The sequence below is a fragment of the Rhinolophus sinicus genome, linkage group LG11 (genome assembly GCF_036562045.2).
Source record: "Rhinolophus sinicus isolate RSC01 linkage group LG11, ASM3656204v1, whole genome shotgun sequence".
Taxonomy (NCBI): Eukaryota; Metazoa; Chordata; class Mammalia; order Chiroptera; family Rhinolophidae; genus Rhinolophus; species Rhinolophus sinicus.
This window is the reverse complement of record NC_133760.1, coordinates 76,416,081-76,437,880: the sequence shown is the minus strand read 5'-3', so window position 1 is coordinate 76,437,880 and position 21,800 is coordinate 76,416,081.

The window sequence follows — 21,800 nt, the reverse complement described above, 5'->3', positions numbered from 1 at the left end:
TAAAACACTTTGTAAGCGGGCATTTTCCCGCCAAATCGCGTCCTAACGCGCGGCTTTTTTGACATTTTCTTGCCAAAATTAGACTTTCCGTAAAATATTCATATCTTTCGATCTATTTGATATTTTTCTATGAAACTTTCAGTGTTTTAGTTTAAAAAGAGGTCTCTATTTATTTACTTTGCAAAATTTTTGCCGGTTCCAACTAGAGGCGATATGACGAGTTTACTCGTTTCCCGCAAAAAATGTGCACAATTATTTTGCCACATTGAAGTCTGAAGATTTGAATTCTACATAATTAAGTATATTCCTCATCTCATTGTTCAATTAACTTCAGCACAAAGCGTAAGTCTCCTCCCAGTCACTCCCTGTTTCACTTATTTTAACCCCAGAAGACTGGCTCCTCCTAGACCCTGCTTCCAGGTTACTATCCTTCCTTATGAATCCACTGTTTCTCCACCCCACTTCTCGTGATCACTGGTTGGATTAAACCAGGTTTGCCTCATTCCACTGACAACGTAATTCGGAACTTTGCCTCTAACGTGATGCACACCAAGAGCCCACTATGGCCACAAAAATACACCACTCAGATCTCCTGCTACAGGACCATAATCAACAGCCGGACCTAGCTGCTGCTTTCTGAGTCTGAGACCACCTTCCCACTGACTGCCCCAGACAGTAACTGAGTGTGGGGACTCCAGGCCAGCCCCAGCGTTCTTATTACTCTGCTGCGGTCTGAGAGCCTTCCTGAGCAATGCTTCCTCCTGTCCTATTTCCTTCACATTGCACTGTGATCTGACAAGTCTCCCCACCGCCTCGAGGCTTCCTTTCCTTTTTTTTCTCACAGGCGTTCCCCCAATAAAACTCTTGCACGTCTAGTGTACAACGCCATGTTGGTGTCCGTCTCTCAGAGGACTCAATCTGTTGCACCTCCAAGCCCATCGCCAGGCTGTGGCTCTCAGGACGCACTCTCGATCTCTTATTACCAAGTAGTTATGACACAAGCAATCTGTTTCCATGAGGTACTTTAATGTTAAAAAGTGTCTAGTAGGCATAAATTCAATTTACTTACCCCCAAAGCTTCACAGACTAACTTGAGGTTCTCAGAACAAACTAAAATTCAAGGAGCATGAACTGACTTCACACTGTGTATCTACCTCTGTGCTATTTGTGAAAAATCCAAAGTTTAGTAAGGTATGGTTGCTGTCTTCAAGGAATCCATGGCCTGTGTGTAATAAAAGGTAACCTTTAAAAAAGTACTCTACAGTTTGCAAAGCAATTTAAGACGCTTTTCCTCACCTATCCTCACAAATCCCTTTGAACATGTATATAGAAGATTATTACTTTTGTTTCCATCTCATAGTTGAGAAATTGAGCACTTACTATGTGTCAGGTTCTATTCTAGGCACTGGAGATGGGACACTGAGCAAATAGATAAAAATCCCTGGCCGATAGAGACTAAATTCTGTGTGGCACTCGTACCTAGAGTATTTGAACTGGGACTCAAACACAGCTCTTCTGATAAGATGGGTAACTCTCTAAAACATTGCATAATGCAAAAGAAGCCATACAAAAAGAGTAGCACATGCTATTGGGACTCCATTTACATAAGGTTCAAGAATCTGCCAGACTAATCTACAGTGACAGAAATTAGAACTGTCGTTTCCTTTTCCTCAGCAAGCGAGCGTGGATGCAGATTGACTGGCAGGGGGCACAAAGGAACATTCTAGCAGAAGAACAATATTCTTCATCTTCATTGGGGTGATGGTTACGCAGGTATTCACACATTTTACTACATGTAATTATAATTCAAAAAGTTAATAACTAATGTAACCTCCTGCTCCTACCACCATACTTTCTCTTCATTTACTAGGGTTTCAACAGCTTCTTGCCTGTCTTTTTTTTTTTTTATTTCTCCTTGACAGACAAGACAGAAGGAGAACAGGATCCTGTGAGTGCAGCCTTCTCTCCAGCACTGGTTCACTTGCGAGATTCCCGAATCTAGAAGGCAGATGATTTTTGTTGTTGTTCATCATCTCGCATCAAATTCACTTTTAAACTACTCTTGCCCCTCACTATTTTTTTAATTTGTCCCTAAGCATTTTCTCAAGCTTCACTTTATTTTAGTTTGTAGCCTTTCTATCCATTGTTACTTTCTCTTTTAATTATGGTTTTTCTTTTGTTCCATTTCATGCATATATGCTTGCTTAGTGTCATAATTTGACGGGCAGTGAACACTGGTTTATTTAGGTTTTTCCTCTAAATTTCACGGTGGCTAGCTGTTTCTAGTCAGCTAGTCATACTTAACTTCTCCTTTCTGTAATCTGCTTTCCAAGTAAACAATTGCTTTGTTTTTATGATTCCAAGATGTGCAGTTAAGGTATCCATTACTTCCAGATTATAACTTTCCTTTCTTATTAATTTGAAGAATTGTATTTCCCTCAATATGTACACTTTTCTCTCATAAATAAAATTTCCAACAGATACTCTACCTTTAACAGAATAACTTCCACCAACTGTCCACACATTTGATGTTACTGCTTCTCAGCCATGTCCTACCTCAGTGCCACCATTGCTCACTTTTTCTCACTGCACAAGAGGTTTAGAATGTACATCCTCACAAATACACCTTTTTGTTTCTCGTTTCTTCTATGGAGAGGAAATATCCCAATATTCACAATCGGAGACTTCTTAACACTCAGTTTCTTTCACTTCTATTAAATCATTTTTTTTAAGGAAAAGTTAGAAAGGAATATATATTTATCTAAGAAAAAATAAATTCATTATATTATCATTGACCCTGTTTCAATGAACATTGAAAGCATATATCCTTACTTCTTATTTCTTTTAAAATTATCTATTTATAAATGTGTGTGTGTATATATATATATATATATATATATATATATATATATATATATGCTAAAATAAATAGTGTTAAAATTTTAATCTAACAGAATTACCAAGTTTTGAATCAAACAACTTAAATATAGTTTTCAACTATATAGTTTTGATACTATGGCATTAAGACTTTGAAGTAATATAGATAAGAAACTGTTTCTAAACACTTTGGAATAAACCCTATTTTTAAGTTAAAATGCAATAAAAATTAATTAATGCCCAATATTTAGGAATATGTACACATACATACACACATATATGCAACATGTACGTGTATAATTTTTTTAGCTAATGTCTGGAAAGATAGAGAGGAAAAATCGATTATGAGAAAGGAAAATATTACTATTGCGTGACAAAGCAGAGTCCCCAGAAAATGAAACAAAACAGTTCATTACCTTTTCTGTCAGCCCCTTATCAGTTCATAGTACACCTACCTTGAAAGTTCTCACTGCCCCTGTGACTATCCCAGGGTCCTGGCTCTCTGACAAGGAGTATGTTGTGTTGTACAGAGGAGGGCAGGAGCTTTAAAACCTCCAGATGCCTTGTCTGAGTTGGCTTCAGCTGCCATGACAAAATCCCATAGACTGGGTGGCTTGAACAACAGACATTTGTTTTCCTGCAGTTCAAGAGGCTGGCAAGTCCAAGCATAGGGTCCAGGTGATCAGGTTCTTGGTGAGGCCCCTCTCCTTATATCCTCACATAACACAAAAAAGAAACTCTGGTGGCTCTTTTTCTTCTGATACAGGCACTAATCTCATCATGGGGCTCCATTCTCAAGACCTCATCTAAACCCAGTGACTTCCCCAAAGCCCCATCTCCTAATACTATCACATTGCAGGTTAAGACGTCAACATAAAAATGGGGAGGGGGGAGGACGCAAACATTCATGTCATGATACTCCTCAATTCCTTTAGAAACCTAGGAGTAATTCAGCTACAAGACACAAGTCTCTCTTATGCCGACAGCCTCTTACAGCTCTAGTGTATGGTTATTCTCACCAGGCTAGATATTCTGCAAGTGCTCTTCAAATATTCTCTCCATCTTTCCCCACCCTGCCCTGCTCCCCAGAGAGCTGGCCTATACACTCCATCTAGGGTGGTCCCGCCCTCTGCCCTCTAGCTGGGTTTGGCCAGCTGGAGACACCTGCAGGAGATCAATGGATGGGAGGAGAGTGAATCTTGGTTTTATTCCCTCAAAACCCCATCAATAGCTTTATTTGTCTTCCAGAGGCCACATGGTAAGCTGGATGCTGGGTCTGGTCACTAGTCCTTCTGCCTGCCCTTCAAGCCTCTATTTGACAATGGCCTCCACTGTGGTTGGTGGCTCCCCTTGCCCATCTCATACCCTTGGAAACAGTCCCTCATTGCACTCTCCTTAATGATCCCACCCATTTCCTTCCAGGATCCTAATTGCACACAGATTCTCTGTCTCCTCTCTCCATATTAACAAAGATCCCCTCCTATTAGCTTAAGTTTTCAGGGGCTTGGACCACTGTGGGAGCAGGGCAAGTGCTAAATCACAAGACAGGGTCAAAGCCGGAACACGCCATTTTGCCACATGGAGGACAGAGTTGTATGAGTGATAAATCCAAGTCAGACTATAAACAGAGACCTATATATGGATGGACATTGTCAAGAGTTAAAAGTGACCATATTTGGTTTGAAAAGATGAAAATCCTACCCTCAGTTAAAGCTTTGCTTCTCTGCCAAATCAAACACTGTGATATGCTTACCAATGTGCAACATTCTTATAATGTTTAAATGTAACCACTTTTCTGAAATTTTACCTGCCATAAATCAGACTTCCAGAAGCCAAACGTGCTCAGCCTGGACAGAGGTTATTCTATTAGCTTCCCCCACCCCTAAACCCAGGTTTTCAGATTGAATCAGGACCAAAATAAATAGAATGGACTGCATCAAAGGGGAAAGGAAATTACAAAAATGCAGCTTGTCCTGTAGGAAAGTACCCTGCCCTAAGCCATCCCTTTATTCTTCACTTTATTATTATTTTCGCTCAATACCCCTGAAAAAGTTTGGGAAAAGTGTGTGCCACTTGTAAATTTCGAGGCTGACATATAAAATGTCTTCTTCACCACAGTTTAAATAGCTGCAGAGAATGCAATTTCCAGAATTTTATGAATATTAACTTACTGTTTTAAGTAACACCAATAGAGTATAAATATAACATCGATTTGACATCATTATCACCTATTTTATTAATATATGAGCAAATACATGGCAAACTTTACTTGTCAAAAATTCGGCTTGGTACTTTTTCTTCTTGGAAGGATTTTTCCCTGTGATGTCTACAGCATCCACAAAATATGGTTTTAAATGTGATTTTTATGCTCAAAAGTACTTTTGATCATTTTAGCATACTCTTTACTACAAAAATATATCTATAAATTAAAATTAAACTTTATTGCCTGCAATCTTAAACATCTAAAATTTATGTTTCCTTCTAAAGTATTGTTACAATTATAAGTACTACATAATAATAGATAATAATTTGTATTGAAAGTATCAGTAGTAAATAATTGATCGAAATAATATAAATATTTCAAAAATGTTGGTAATTACTGAACATAAAAAGAAAAATGTATTGGAACTGTTTATGTTAATGAGACGGATTAGGTACACGTTTATAGCTCCCTGGTGGAGGAAGACTTTGTTGACACCACTCTTTCTTTCCTGGAGGCTTTCATAGCACCTAATATCGCATAAAGATTTCAGGATGGGTGAGAGGTCTGCAATTCTTTGGTATAAAAGGGGGCACGGAAAAGGAAAACAATAAATGAGTTATCAAGCAAATTGATTTTGGTAGAGGACATATGGACGTCAAACAAATGAAAATCCTTAAAACCACTTTTGCTCACATATCCCTTGATAATCCCCGACTATCCCCAGCAGAATCATAGATATGATGCTTTTTGTCCTGGGATAGAGAAGAGAAAATCTCCCTACTTAGCTCTGTGAAACCCTGTGCAACACCCTCCCTCCACAGGGAATTGCCTCAATCACAGAGATGCTGTTTCATGTAATCACTGAGCTCTGTTAAGCTACACATTTTTAAAATTAATTTGGCAAAATCCCAGTTACCCAATACTTGATGAAGTTTATTCTTTGTGGATATTGCTTCAGTTATTTTCTTTTTAAATTTAAGACTTAATTTAAACCAGCCTAGCAAAAATGAGCAATCAACTGACTAGTCAATAAACACATTTTTATAAGCCTAAATGACAGGCTCAACTTTATATTAGGTCCCGAAAGTTCTCAAAATAAACAAGAGGCATAGACCTTTGCCTTTGAGAGTTGCACTACTCCTGGAGAAAATAATACATTGCCCCCAGAAAAGATGTGACTAATAAGATAGTATACTATAACAATATTAGTATAAATACAGTACAATCTAATGCAATATAATAAATACACTGTAACTTAATTGCCACATGACAAACCCAGGGGAAATACATAATTACAGAATATGAATTATATGAAATGAACAAAGAACTTTCACAGTGAAGAAAATATTTGGGGATAAAATTGTTCAAATTTGCATTTGAGAAGTCCAACATTGCTCCTGAAGGGCATATATATTGACTAGCATTCTGGACAAAAATGAAATTTGAATTAGCTATCAGAAAAATGCAAATTAATGAGTACTGTAGTCTAAACGTTTATGTTCCCCCAAAATTCATATGTTAAAATCCTAATGCCCAATGTGGTGGTATTAAGTGGAGCTTTGGGCGATGCTTAGGTCATGGGGGGTGCCCTCATGAATGGGATTAGCACCTTTATAAAGGAGGCCCCACAGAGCTCCCACCATGAACCACAAAGCAAAAAGATGGCTGTCTATGAACCAGGAAGCCCTCAGTAAACATCGAATTTTATGGCACCGTGATCCTGGACTTTCAGCCTCCAGAATTGAGAGAAATAAATGTTTATTGTTTATAAGCCAGGCAGTCTGTGGCATTTTGTTATAGCAGCCCCCAAAAAGACTAAGACAATGATATACTACTTATCATCCATTAGAATAACGATATTTGAAAAGATAAGTAATAAGTGTCCATGAGCATGTGGAGAAATTGAAATACTCATACACCACTGCTGGGAATGTAAAACCGTACAGCCATTATGGAAAATTTTAGCAGCAATTCCAAAGACCAAACACAGAGTTACAATATGATCTAGCAGTTCCACACTTAGTTGTATAGGCAAGAGAAATGAAAACACAACTCTACAAAAACCTGTATACAAGTGTTCATAGCAGCATTTTTTCATTATAACCAAAAAGTGGAAACAAGCCAGATATCCACCAACTGATGAATAGATATCATTACGACTAACAGGGAGTATTATTCACCAACAAAAAGGAATAAAGTACTGATTTATAATGCAACATGGATAACCTTGGAAATATTATGCTAAGTGAAAGAAGACAGCCACAGGAGAAACACAGACTATATGAATTCATTTATGTGAATCACCTAGAATAGGCAAATCTACAGAGACAAAAAGTAAACCAGCAATTGCCTAGGGCTGGAGAGAAGAAGGGATCGGGGGATGATAGCAAATGTATAAAGAGTTTCTTTTAGTGTGTTGAAAATGTTCTACAATTGATTGTGGTGATGGTTACAAAACTCTGTGAAATACCAAAAACCCTGAATTGTAAACTTTAAATTTGTAAATTGTATGGTATGTGAATTACAGTTCAATAAAGCTGTTACTTAAAAAAAAGAAACCTAAAAATGTGTCTAAACATTTTCCATATGAATTCCATCTTACATTTAGACCATTCTCCCAAATCATGCAAAGTCTGTGTATTTCTTTCTACTTGTTCAGTTCAGTGTTTTCTGAGGCACTTCAGAGCTATTTGGGCTGAGCCGGCATCGATGTGGGTGGCCCTGGCCTCACTTTGCCCACCCCCCTCAGAGAGGCCAGTCACTCCCAATGACCTGGAACATTGTCCACCTGTGTCCCTTTCTTTGTTGTTGAAGAAGAAGCAAAATCTCCAAAATCTTCAAAGGTTTTAGGATTAATTCTAGATTTCTCCTGCTATCAATTGAAGAAGGCACTGGAAAATAACCCTAAAAAATAGTTGGCCCACAATTTACTTTTCATTTGCCTTTGAAATAATTAATGTACTTTTCCTCACAGATTGAAATTATTAATTCCATTTGGATGTAACATCAGCATTTCCAGAGCATAATTACTCTCACTGAATAGAGACTGGAGAAAACTACCTGAGGTGTATCTAGCATTCAGGGAACAGCAACTGCAGAACTGACCATTTGTTTTAGAATAACCATAAATGTGTAATACATATGCAGATAATGAAAGTATTGTGATTTTTATCATTTAGTTCCTTCCATAACTATAGTTATGTCAAAAAATAAAGCAAAGTATATCATACAAGCAAACATGCCTTAAATATTTTATTAAATGGTTCCTTTCAAATCAGTGTATTATCTCAAACCTGGGGACCAGAGTTAGTTAATACCCCATCCATTCACCTGAAAGAGGAAGAAACTGATGTGTTGGAAAAACACCTGGACCAAGACTCAAGAGACTTGGGTTTATTTCCTGGACCTAATTTTTAATAACCATGGAAACTTTTACCAAATCCATGAATTGCTCTGAGCCTCAGCTTTTTCTCTGTATTATGGGTATAATAAGTGCCCTGCCTAAGTCACAGAGTAGTTCTTAACAGCAAATATAAAAGTATTAAGGAAAAAGGTATGGAGAAAGTATAAAAGACATATATAATATTAAAAATTATGAGTTGGGTGAGAGAATTGCACCTCATTCAGTATGAGGTCACCACTCCTTCCTTTGATTACTTTCTTATCTCCAAGCATCAACCCCTGAGGAGAGTTAAAATGTATTAAATATCTTTTCTGGTAATGGCAGAGCTAAACACTTCCTCTGAATTTTGTTTAATTCTTATGTCATTACCATTTTATAATGAAAAATCCAAGAATAAGAGAAGTTGAATAATAGCTAGTGATTTTTAAAACAGGAATTTGTTTGTTTGTTTTTCCTACTACATGATATTTTTGGGGAGAGAAATTTCCCTTTCCTCTATCTCCTGAACAACACTCATCCCTTCAAGACAATCGAATTAATGTCCACCATCCTTAGCCCCAGGAAATGAGGAAAGGTGGTCTGAGACTGTTGTCAAGCTTGATGGCAATAGTTCCCAGTTTTCCCAGGGCAGTCTCTGTCTATGCTGGTCGTCCTGATGTAATATCAACAGTAGCCTCCTGTCCCTCTCAGAAATATTTTGGTCTGGACCTGAGATGTAACACTGGCTTTACACCATGAAGTTTAATCAGAATCATCAAAGAATTAGATAAGTACTTCTCAACTGTCAGCACTAGACATCAAAATTGTAGATTTATAAATGTGCTAGATTTACATTTTTTTAAAAAAAAGTTGTATGCAGCTAACCTAAAAGGGAATATACATGTCTGGAGAAGATAAAAGACAGGTGAGTAATTAGAGTGAAGAGACAGCAAGAGAAATACAGAAGTCATGGATATGTAAATGAAGAATTGTGATAATGATGTGTCAACATATTCAGAGAAAAATAATCCACTCACTCACAGTAAGATATTTAGAAAGACATTTTGTAGAGAGATCCAAGATGGCGAAGTAGATAAACACCATGCCTGCGTCCCTCCATGAACACATTAAAATTACAACTAAATTATATAACAATTAACCTGAAGAACCATCTGAAGTCTAGCTGAACAGAAATTCTCTGACTAAAAATATAAAGAAGAAACCATGTCAACATTGGTAGGAGGGGCTGAGACATGGAACAGGGCCCAACCCTCCATGTGGTGGTTAAGAGTTTGGAGTGATATCTCGGCTGTGGAGTTTCGATGGACGCCCCACACACACCAGGCTGTGAAAAACAGTGGGGATTCCGACTGACCGATTGGGTGGGACGGAAGGCTATGGGAAACCCAGGCATCCTCTTAAATGGCCTGCATACAAACTTCCTCACTCATAGACACTCACCTTGGGCTCCAGCGGAGGGACGGTCACTTGGGAGGGGGGGGGGCTGTTGGATGAGGCATACAGGAGCAGACTGAGGTGTGTGGCTTCAGGGGAGGACTAGAGGACAGTCACCATTTCTCTGTGAAGAGGTCTTCCTCCCGTGCAGTGCAGTCAGCAGGTGAGCACCATCTTTCCTGTGTTGAGCCTGCCCCACCACGCTTACAGCTTATGGCCAAATCTGAATCTGATTGGTCTGGTGAGCTCCGCTACTGTGCCCTGCTGACTCACTGGGACACTGCCCCACTCAATTCGCCCAACACCGAAGGCACTTTCTGGTGAGCAGCCAGCCCCTCCCACGTTACACTCTTTCTTGGAAAACTATCAGAGTTCATGAGCCCCAGGTGGGCAGTGACTGGCCTTAATGTGTTCTGAGGCTTCTGCTGAGTAGCTTCAGTCTCAGCTCTGACACCAAACTGGAGTCTACATTAACTTGGTGACCACAAGTCTTGCCACTCTAGTGACTCCCTGAGACCCTGCCTCACCCAACTCACGTAGCACAGGAGGCTTTATCAGTGGCTGAACCTTAAGGGAGCTGGCAGGTGGCAGCTGGCTTCCAGTTGTCCTGGCTTTTTACAGAGTTATCACAGGCCTGGTACTGGTGGCAGCCGTTCTCAGTTTGCACGCAGCATGGCCTCTCGCACGTGCCTCCACGTCCAGCACAGGCATCAAACAACTGTGGATTGCTTTGTAGCTCCTACCAGGTAGCCCCTGGCCAGTCACAGGCAGTAGATGACCTGGGCCTGCACCAGAGCCCCTCACTAAAGGCCCCCGAACCAACATACTTGGAGATTGGCTTCAGACCATATCAGAACACTGTCCAATTAAACCCACAAGTGGCACACACAAAGGGTGGTTTCAACAGGCACCAGAGTCCACTAGGGTGAATCCCATTCAGTGTGGTAAGGCCCCCACACAGCATCCTGTAACCTGGGGTGCGGGTGAAAGAAGGGGAAGGGATTGAGAAGTACAAATTGGCTATTACAGAGTACTTATGGGGATGTAGGATATAGCATAAAGAATATAATCAGTAATATTGTAATAATTATGCTAGGTGTCAGATAGGTACCAGAGTTGTTGCGGTGATAAATGGGAGGGGTTGGAGGGTAGGGTGAAAAGATGAAGGGATTAAAAAATATAAATTGGTAGTTACAAAATGGTCACGGGGATGTAAAGTAAAGCATAGGGAATATAGTCAGTAATGTGGTAATAACTACGTGTAATGCCAGGTGGGTACTACACGCATCAGGGGGATTACTTCTTAAATTATACAAATGTCTAACCACTATGCTGTACACCTGAAATCAATACAAAATAATATTGAATGTGAACTGTCATTGAAAATTTAAAAAGGGGAGGAAAGATGAATAAGAATAAGAGGTCCAAAGTTCCAGGTGCAAAACAAAGAAGTCATGGGGATGTAATGTACAGCATAGGGAATATAATCAATAATATTGTGATAGCGTGGTGCGGTGTCAGATGGTTGCTGGACTTATCATGGTGATCACTTCTTTAGGCATATAAATGTTGAGTAACTATGGTGTAACCCCTGAAACTAATATTGTATGTTAGTTATATTTTTAATAAAACTATTTTTAAGAAGAAAATATAAAAAATAAAAAATAAATAAAAAGACAATTTGTAAAAGCAAGGTATTCCTCCTCTAACACTTGATATTATCTCCTCAAGAATCAAGTGGAGTGAATAAGAATGCATTTTCCACTCCTCAAAGGAACATGTTAACTAGGCTGATTATTGTGGCTCCTGTGGTTCCTGTGAGTGGATGTTCTCCCGTGACCCATGCCTTGGAAAGAATATCAGTCTCAAACCACTATTCGATTTCGCTGTTCATCTACTTCCTGAGTTTAGGTGGGACCTGTCACCTTTCACTCTTGACGTTGCCAACCTCAATATTTCCTTTTATTCTTGTTGAATTATCTAATTTTTAAATTGTTTTTTGCTATTTAGAATCAGTTATATGTGCACATGATGAGGATGTGAGGCAACTGGAACTCTCATTCACTACTGGGGGAGTGAAAATTGTACAATCACTTTGTAAAATTGGAAGTATCTGTTATAATTGAACATACATTTACCCTTTAACTCAGTGAATCTTCTCCTGGATATAAAACCAACAGAAGCTTGTCCATAGCTGCACCAAAAGACATATTCAGAAAGGTTCACAGCAATATTATTTATAGCAGCCACTAACAGGAAACAACCCACATACACATGAATATTAGAACAGAATAAATGAATTGTGGTGAAACACCACACAGGAATGAAATGAGGTGAAATGAAAATGAAAAAAGTACTCCTCCATACAACATGGATGTATCTCACAGTCGTGTTTAATAAAATGAATTGGACTTAAAAAATAATAGTATTTATGATTTCCTTTGTGTTAAATTTAAAACAGGCCAATCTAATGCATCATGTGAAAGTTCAGTTATTTTGTGGGAGGAGATGAGGGTGGTGACCAACATAGGATGAGATGGATTTCTGAGGTCTTGTATTGTTCCATTTCCTGATCTGGGTGGAGGTTATGGAGCATCTCTTCCTTGTGATAACTAATTGAACTGTATATTTATTATTTGATCATTTTGTCACATATATTATATATATACACACACATACATATATAATACACTTTAACAAGAATATTCATCAAATCAGGTGTGGGGACAGAGCCACAGAGAGCAGTTTCCAGGCTCTTGACCTCACATAGAAAGGTGGTGGCTCAGGTAGTAAATGGCCATCAACTGTGATTGGATGGCAATCAGCTGTAACCAGTGAGCCATTGGCCACTAATATAACTGCCATGGCTATGCTAGCAGCAAAATGGGGGCCAGCAAGAACATGGTGCTGAGCTAGCAAGAGCGGATTGCAGTTAGCCTGGCAGATTGCAGCTAGCAAGTGAGGTTGGTTGGTTGGCAGAGAAGTGGACGGCAGGTTGCAGATCATGTGGATCCTGCTTCCTGCGTCTCCAACCCAGCCGCCAGCGAGACTATAGTGGTATGACTCCTGTATCTGTGGCTCCTTGGGTGTTCCTGTTTGGCCTCACCATGTCCTGCGTTCTTATGTGGGGAGCGGAACTAGAGACCCCAGAAGAGACCCCACATGCCACTTGCATGACATCCAGCATTCCTTTTTTTTTCAAAATAAATCTAGTTAACATTCACCACCACACATAGTTCCAAACTTTTTTCCTCGTGATGAGAACTTTGAAGATCTACTCTTTTAGCAGCTTTAAAATACATAATACAGCATAATTAACTATAGTCACCATGTTGTACATTACATCTCCAGGACTTAACTTATTTTATACTGGAAGTTTGACCCCTCTTCCCCCATTTCACCCACTACCCCACCCCACCCACACCTCTGGCAACCACAAATCTGTTCTCTGCATCTATGAGTTCAGTTACTTTTTTTAGGGTCCATATATTAGTGAGATCTTTCTCTGTCTGACTTATTTCACTTAGCATAATGTCCTCAAGGTCCATCCGTGTTGTTGTAAATGGCAGAATTTCCTTCTTTTTTATGGCTGAATAATATTCCATTATAGATAGATAGATAGATAGATAGATAGATAGATAGATAGATAGATAGAAAGATAGAAAGATAGATGATAGATAGATAGATAGATAGATAGATAGATAGATAGATAGATAGACAGATAGACAGATAGACAGATAGATGTAGGTAGTTGCAGATATAGATATATCACATCTTCTTTATCTGTTCTCTGTTGATAGGTGCTGTTTCCATGACTTGGCCATTGCAGATGATGCTCCAGTGAACATGGGGATGCAGATTTCATTTAAAGTTAGCGTTTTTGTTTCCTTCAGATAAATACCCAGAAGTGGAATTGCCGGATCATACTATAGTTTTAAATTAACAAATCCTTTGGTTGTAGTTATAAATTAACACATCCCTTGGAGAAAGCAATTTCTGGGAGAAGAGTGAAAGCAGAGGCAAACATGGAGCCTACTGAAATGGTTCAGGTGAGATGTGAACTTAGACCAAGGAGGGGATGTGAAACTGGAAGAAGAAGAAAGCATTGGTTTTAGAAGTAGAACTAACAGGCTGGTGGGGAAAGAGACAATGAAGGCAATGAAGGAATTAAAGCTGAGTCCTAAGTTCTGAATTTAACCAACCAATTGATGAGAATGACCAGAAGGTCAGATTTGGGGGTAGAAATCAAGAGCTAGGTTTTGGGATATATGAAGTTTGAGATGTCAAATTTGTCAGCAGAACATATGAATTTGAATGTTGGAAACAGGAACAGCTAGAACTATAAGTTTAGAAACTGTCAACACGTGGATGGTATTATAGCCATTAAGTTGGAATGGTTCTCAACCCCGCCTTAGTCAACATTTCATCAGTGACTATGGATAAAGGTCTAAGCACAATCGCAGGTTAACAGTAAAGGAATACACTGAAAACAGTGTCAAAAATAAGAAAACAACTCAAAGCATGATACCATTTAATAGGAATAAGGCAGTCATCCACTGAAGTTCAAAGCATCGATTACTTCATATTAGCAGTGCAATCTAACCAAAATACAAATGTGTACTAAGGACTTAGAGATTTTACTATCCAATGGCTTTGAGTCAGCACTAGGATAAACCAACCAAAAAATAAAAGTAAACTGCCTAGAGATCAACACGAAGAAGGTAATGTAGTATTTTTGTTTGACCCTGTACTGCTCAGCCCGCAGGCCAAGTGTTATACAGGTAATCCTCCATATAACACGGTTGTTAGGTTCAAAAATGCCATGTTCTGTGAATCCGTGTTATACAAAACTAAGAACCAGTACAAGAAAGTGGGTTAGGTTCCAAAAATTTTAAAAAACATACTACTATATTTTTTTAATTAAGAGAAATATCTTTATTAAATAAATTTTCACCAAAAGTATAAAATATTAATATGTATTAAATAATGTTTTCTTTGTAATCACTACTAAGCACCATTAACCGAGGGCATTTTCTTTTTTTTTAAATTAAAGTTTATTGGGGTGACAATTGTTAGTACAGTTACATAGATTTCAGGTGCACAAGTCTGTAATACATCATCTATATATCACATTGTGTGTTCACCACCCAGAGTCAGTTCTCCTTCCATCACCATATATTTAATCCCCCCTTACCCTCATCTCCCACCCCCTCCCCGCTTAACCTCTGGTAACCACTAAACTATTATCTGTGTCTGTGAGTTTTTGTTTCTCGTTTGTCTTGTTCTTTTGTTGTTTTCAGTTTTATGTACCACATATCAGTGAAACCATATGGTTCTCTACTTCTGTCTGACTTATTTCGCTTAGCATTGTAATCTCAAGATCCATCCATGTTGTCATAAATGGTACTATTTCATCTTTTCTTACCGCCGAATAGTATTCCATTGTGTATATATACCACAACTTCTTTATCCATTCATCTACTGAAGGACATTTTGGTTGTTTCCATGTCTTGGCCACCATAAATAAAGCTGCAATGAACATTGGAGCACACTCTTCTTTATGGATAAATCGTTTCAGATTTTTTGGGTAGATACCCAGGAGAGGGATTGCTGGGTCACATGGTAATTCTAGTCGTAATTTTTTGAGGCATCTCCACACTGCCTTCCATAGCGGCTGCACCAATCTGTGTTCCCACCAACAGTGTATGAGGGTTCCTTTTTCTCCACAGCCTCTCCAACACTTGTTACTATTTGTCTTGTTGATGATAGCCATTCTGACTGGGGTGAGGTGATATCTCATTGTGGTTTTTGCATTTCTCTGATGATTAGTGATGTTGAGCATTTTTTCAAATGTCTATTTGTTATTTGTATGTCCTCTTTAGAAAAATATCTCTTCAGGTCCTCTGCCCATTTTTCAATTGGGTTGTCTGTTTTTTTGCTATTGACTTGTAGGAGTTCCTTGTATATTTTGGATATTAGCCCCTTATCAGAGGCACTGTTTGCAAAAATCTTCTCCCATTCAGTTGGTTGCCCCTTTATTTTGTCGATGGTTTCTTTTGCTGTGCAGAAGCTTTGAAGTTTCATATAGTCCCATTCATTTATTTTAGCTTTTACTTCCATTGCTTTTGGCGTCAAATTCATAAAATGCTCTTTGAACCCAAGGTCCATAAGTTTGGTACCTATGTTTTCTTCTATGCAGTTTATTGTTTCAGGTCTTATGTTTAAGTCTTTGATCCATTTTGAATTAATTTTGGTACATGGTGACAGATAGCAATCCAGTTTCATTATTTTGCATGTGGCTTTCCAATTCTGCCAGCACTATTTGTTGAAGAGGCTGTCTTTTCTCCATTGCATGTTTTATGCTTCTTTGTCAAAAATTATGTGTTCATATTTATGTGGGTTTATTTCTGGGTTCTCAATTCTATTCCTGTGTGTCTGTTTTTCTGCCAATACCATGTTGTTTTGATTATTGTTGCCCTGTAGTACAAGCTAAAGTCAGGGAGTGTGATACCTCCAGCATGGTTCTTTTTTGTTAGGATTGCTTTGGCTATTCGGGGTCTTTTGTGGTTCGATACAAGTCTGATGATTTTTTGTTCTATTTCTTTAAAAAATGCCATTGGGATTTGGATGGGAATTGCATTAAACCTGTATATTGCTTTGGGTAATACGGCCATTTTAACTATGTTGATTCTTCCAAGAAATGAGCACGGAATATCTTTCCATTTCTTTGTGTCTTCTTCAATTTCTTTTAAAAATGGCTTATAGTTTTCAGCAGATAGGTCTTTCACATCCTTGGTTAAGTTTATTCCTAGGTATTTTATTCTTTTTTTTTTTTTTTTTTTTTGCAATTGCAAAAGGAATTGTTTTTTGTATTTCTTTTTCTGAGATTTCATTGTTAGTGTATAGGAATGCAATGGTCATTTGTACATTGATTTTGTAGCTGGCAACTTTACTGTATTCGTTTATTGGTTCTAATAGCTTTTTGGTGGCGTCTTTAGGGTTTTCTATATATAGCATCATGTCACCTGCAAAGAGTGACAGTTTAACTTCTTCATTCCTAAAGTGGATGCCTTTCATTTCTTTGTCTTGTCTGATTGCTCTGGCGAGGACATTCAACACTATGTTGAAAAGCAGAGGTGATAGAGGACAGCCCTGTCGTGTTCCTGAACGTAGAGCAAAGGGCTTCAGTTTTTCACCATTAATTATGATATTAGCTGAGAGTTTGTCATACATGACCTTTATTATGTTAAGGTATTTTCCTTCTTTATCTATTTTATTGTTTTAATCATAAATGGATGTTGCATCTTGTCAAATGCTTTTTCTGCATCAATTGATATAATCATATGATTTTTGTCCTTTATTTTGTTTATGTGATGTATCACATTGATGGATTTGTGGATATTGAACCATCCTTGTGCCCCGGGGATGAACCCCACTTGGTCGTGATGAATAATCTTTTTAATGCATTGTTGTATTCGATTTGCTAGAATTTTGTTTAGGATTTTTGCATCTGTATTCATCAGAGATATTGGTCTGTATTTTTCTTTTTTTGTGTTGTCCCTACCAGGTTTTGGTATCAGGGTAATGTTGGTCTCATAAAATGAGTTAGAGAGTATTGTCTCTTCCTCAATTTTTTTGGAAGAGTTTCAGTAGGATTGGTATTAGATCCTCTTTGAAGGTTTGGTAGAATTCACTAGTGAAGCCATCTGGTCCCAGACTTTTGCTTTTGGGAAGGTTTTGGATGACTCATTCAATTTCCTTACTGGTAATCAGTCTATTTAGATTTTCCAATTCTTCATGATTCAGCCTAGGAAGGCTATATGTTTCTACGATTGTCCATTTCTTCTAGGGTATTGAATTTGGTGGCATATAGTCCTTCAGAGTACTCTTGGATGATCCTTTGTATTTCTGTGGCATCTGTGATAACTTCGCCTCTTTCATTTCTGATTTTGTTAATAGTCTCTTTTCATGTTAGTGAGTCTAGCCAAGTGTTTGTCAATATTATTTATCTTTTCAAAGAGCCAGCTCTTTGTCACAATAATTTTTTCTGTTATCTTTTGGTTCTCTATTTCATTTAGTTCTGCTCTGATTTTTGTTATTTCCTTTCTTCTGCTGACCTTGGGTTTTATTTGTTCTTCTTTTTCTAGTTCTTTATAGTGTAATGTGAGGTTCTTTGTTGGGGATTTTTCTTGTTTCTTGAGATAGGCCTGTAATGATGTAAATTTCCCTCTTAAAACTGCTTTCCCTGCATTCCAAAAATTTTGGTAGGATGTATTTTCATTCTCATTTGTTTCTATGTATCTTGGATCTCTCCTCTTATTTCTTCTTTGACCCAGTCGTTCTTTAAAAGTATGTTGTTTAATCTCTATGTATTTGTGGTTTTTCCTGCTTTCTTTTTGCAGTTCATATCCAATTTCAAAGCCTTGTGATCAAAGAATATGCTTGGTATGATTTCAGTCTCCTTAAATTTGCTGAGGCTAGTTTTATGTCCCAATAGATGGTCTATCCTGGAGAATGTTCCATGTACACTAGAAAAAAATGTATAGTCTGATGTTTTAGGATGAAGTGCTCTATAAATGTAAATTATATCTATTTCATTTAATGTGTCATTAGGGCTGCTATTTCTTTATTTATTTTCTGTTTGGATGATCTATCCATAGCTGTCAATGATGTATTTAGGTCCCCTAGTGTAATTGTGTTTTGGTCAATTTCTCCCTTTAGTTCTGTTAGTAGTTGCTTGGTATATTTCGGTGCTCCCTGATTGGGGTCATAAATATTGATGACTGTTATGTCTTCTTGTTGTATAGTCCCCTTTACCATTATGAAATGTCCATCTTTGTCTCATTACCTTTTTTATCCTGAAGTCACTTTCATCTGATATCAGTATCGCTACACCTGATTTTCTCTGGATACCATTTGCTTGAAGTGTCAATTTGTACAGTTTCACTTTGAGTCTATGGTTGTCCTTGTAGCTGAGATGTGTCTCTTGGAAGCATCATATGGTTGGGTTTAGTTTTTTTGTGCAATCTGCTACTCTGTGCCTCTTTATTGGTGAGTTCAGTCCATTTACATTTAGAGTGATTATTGATATGTGAGGATTTCCTATCATTCCATCTTAAGTTTTCTGGTAAGACTGTGTCTCCATTGTTTCTTTGCCTTTTTGTGGTTGTCTATTATTTCTGTGTGGTGGTATTCTATGATTTTTCCCTCTGTTTCTTCTTTTATTACATTATATATTTCAGTTCTGGATTTTTTTTTTTTTTTTTTGAGTGGTCACCATTAAGTTTATGTAAAAGAAAGTTTGATATTTAGAGTATTCCATTTTCTTCAGCACGCTTACTTTCTCCACTCCCATATTCTGGTTCAGGCCTTTACTCTCCCCCCAGTTTGTTTTGGTTGTCACAAATTATCCCTATTGATGGTGGTCAAATAGCGTCCTTCAGTATTTCTTGTAGTGCAAGTCATGTGTTAGAAAATTCCCTCAGCTTCTGTATGTCTGGAAAGGTCTTTATTCCTCCTTTATATCTAAAGGATATCTTTGCTGGATATATTATTCTTGGCTCATAATTTCTCTCTTTCAATAGTTTGAATATTTGGTTCCACTGCCTCCTGGCTTCTAGAGTTTCTGCTGAAAACTCTGATGATAATCTAATGGGCTTTCCTTTGTAGGTTACCATCTTCTTTTCCCTGGCTGCATTGAGGATTCTTTCTTTGTTATTGATTTTTAACAGCTTCAATACAATGTGCCTTGGAGAAGGCCTGTTGGGATTGAGGTAACTAGGTGTTCTATTTGCTTCTTGGATTCAAGGATCCAGTTCTTTCCACAAGTTTGGGAAGTTCTCATCGACTATTTGTTTGACTATAATCTCTGTTCCTTTCTCTTTTTTCTTCTCCTTCTGGTATTCCCATTATTCTTATATTGCTCTTTCTGATGAAGTCAGAAAGTTCTTGTAGAGTTCTTTCATTTCTTTTAAGTCTCAAGTCTCTCTTCTTCCATCCATGTCATTTCCAGATTTCTATCTTCAATGTCACTGATTCTTTCCTCCATCTGGTCAACTCTACAACCTAAGCTGGCTATTTCATTCTTCATTTCTTTTATTGAGTTCTTTATCTCCAGAAATTCTATTTGGTTCTTTTTTAAAATTTCAATCTCTTTGGTAAAATGTTCATTCTGTTCTTTGATTGTGTATCTCAGTTCATTAAACTGCCTGTCTGTGTTTTCTTGCATCTTGTTGAGATTTTTAGGAACTCTAATCTTGAGTTCTCTGTCATTTAAGTCACATATTTCCATATCTTTAAGTTCATTTTCTGGAGACTTTTCATTTTCTTTCTGAGCTGTCTTGTTGCCTTGGTTATTCATGGAAATCAATGATTTATTATTTCTCTTCCTAGACATCTACAGGAGTGAGTTCTGCACCAGGGTGATAGAAAGAGGTCTTTCTTTTGTTTTCCAGTAGGTTTTGGTAGAATATTTTATTTTCTCTCTGACTACAGCCTTTTATTCTCTCTCACACTTTAATGTTATGTTTTCTCTGCACTATTCTGGCTTCTCACAAAATCAGGGGATTCCCTGGAAGGTGGGCTTCTCCACTGTGAACAGTTCACCTGGGTCATATGGCACCGCTTCTGTGTGGGGCTGTGGAGAGCTTCTGAAGTTCCAAAGCTCTTCCTGTACCAGATTCAGAGCCCATGTGTTTCAGCAGCTCTGTTTACTCCTGCAGGGATCTGCTCAGATAGGTGCAGGGGCAGGGTGGGTTGCGAGAGGTGACCCAGAGCAATGGCAGTGACCACCACCACAGCTAGTCCTGCTTTCACAGCTCCCTCCCCTTTGCTGGAACTAGTTGGGCTACGAGTCCATGTCTATGGACCACAGTTCTCAGAACTGCATATTCTGTTCTTTTGATCTGACACTGCTACTGTTCCGCTTGTAGCACTGGGCAGGTGGGGGCGGGGTGAGCTCTGGGAGGGGAGGGAGGGGGCAGCTAGTCTCAGTGCCTAAGGCTTCCGTTCTCTGCTCGGCAGTAAACCACCATTTTCAGCCTTCTTTCCTCAGTCTTTGCTCCGAGGTCTCTGCCGTGAGCATTGGGTTCAGCCGTGTTATATGCTGTCCCACCAGCCCTGTGGGCCATAAGCGGAGCCCTAGCAGTCCGAGTTCTTCCCTCTCCAGCAGCTGCGGTAGTTCTGGGATGCAGCGAGCTCGGAGTACTGAGCTAGGTCTGCGTCCTGTGCCTGCTCAGCTCTGTCTCCGCACTTCTCCCTTCCCTCCTTCCCTGCTCGTGCAATTTGCCCACCTTTAGGTGAATTCAATCATGAGCCTCTTCGTCTGGCCTGTCTGCTGTACAGGGAGTCCTTTGTGGAGTTATAGTTTTTCAATTTGTTGTAAATTCCAGGGGAGATTTCCAGAGGCTCACCTCACGCCGCCGTTTTGATGATGTACTGCTTTCTTCGAAGGCTGTGTTACATTGAGCAACCGAGGGTGTTTTCTTTTTGACAAGATATCTTCATCCTCTGAACTTAATACTCCACAAACAAAATGAATTTATGATTCTAATGAACTTTAAAATCCTGCAGTCAAATCTGATACAACATCCACGCTTGAATTAAAAATTTCTAATGAGATATTCTTTTGCTCTTAAAAGCTCTTATCATGCTCCGTGTTGTTTGGGGATTTCTCTAATTCTCAAACCATGTTACAGTGAAACCGTGTTCTAGGAAGCCGTGTTGTACAAGGGTTTTCCCCAATTCTCAAACCGTGTTAGAGAGAAACCGTGTTATAGAAGTGCCGTGTCATATGGGGGTTACCGGTACTTTAAGTGTGAGTTTTGAGACTTGTAAAGGTTCAGAGAAAAAGAAAATTATAAAAAGCAGTTGGAAATAGTGACA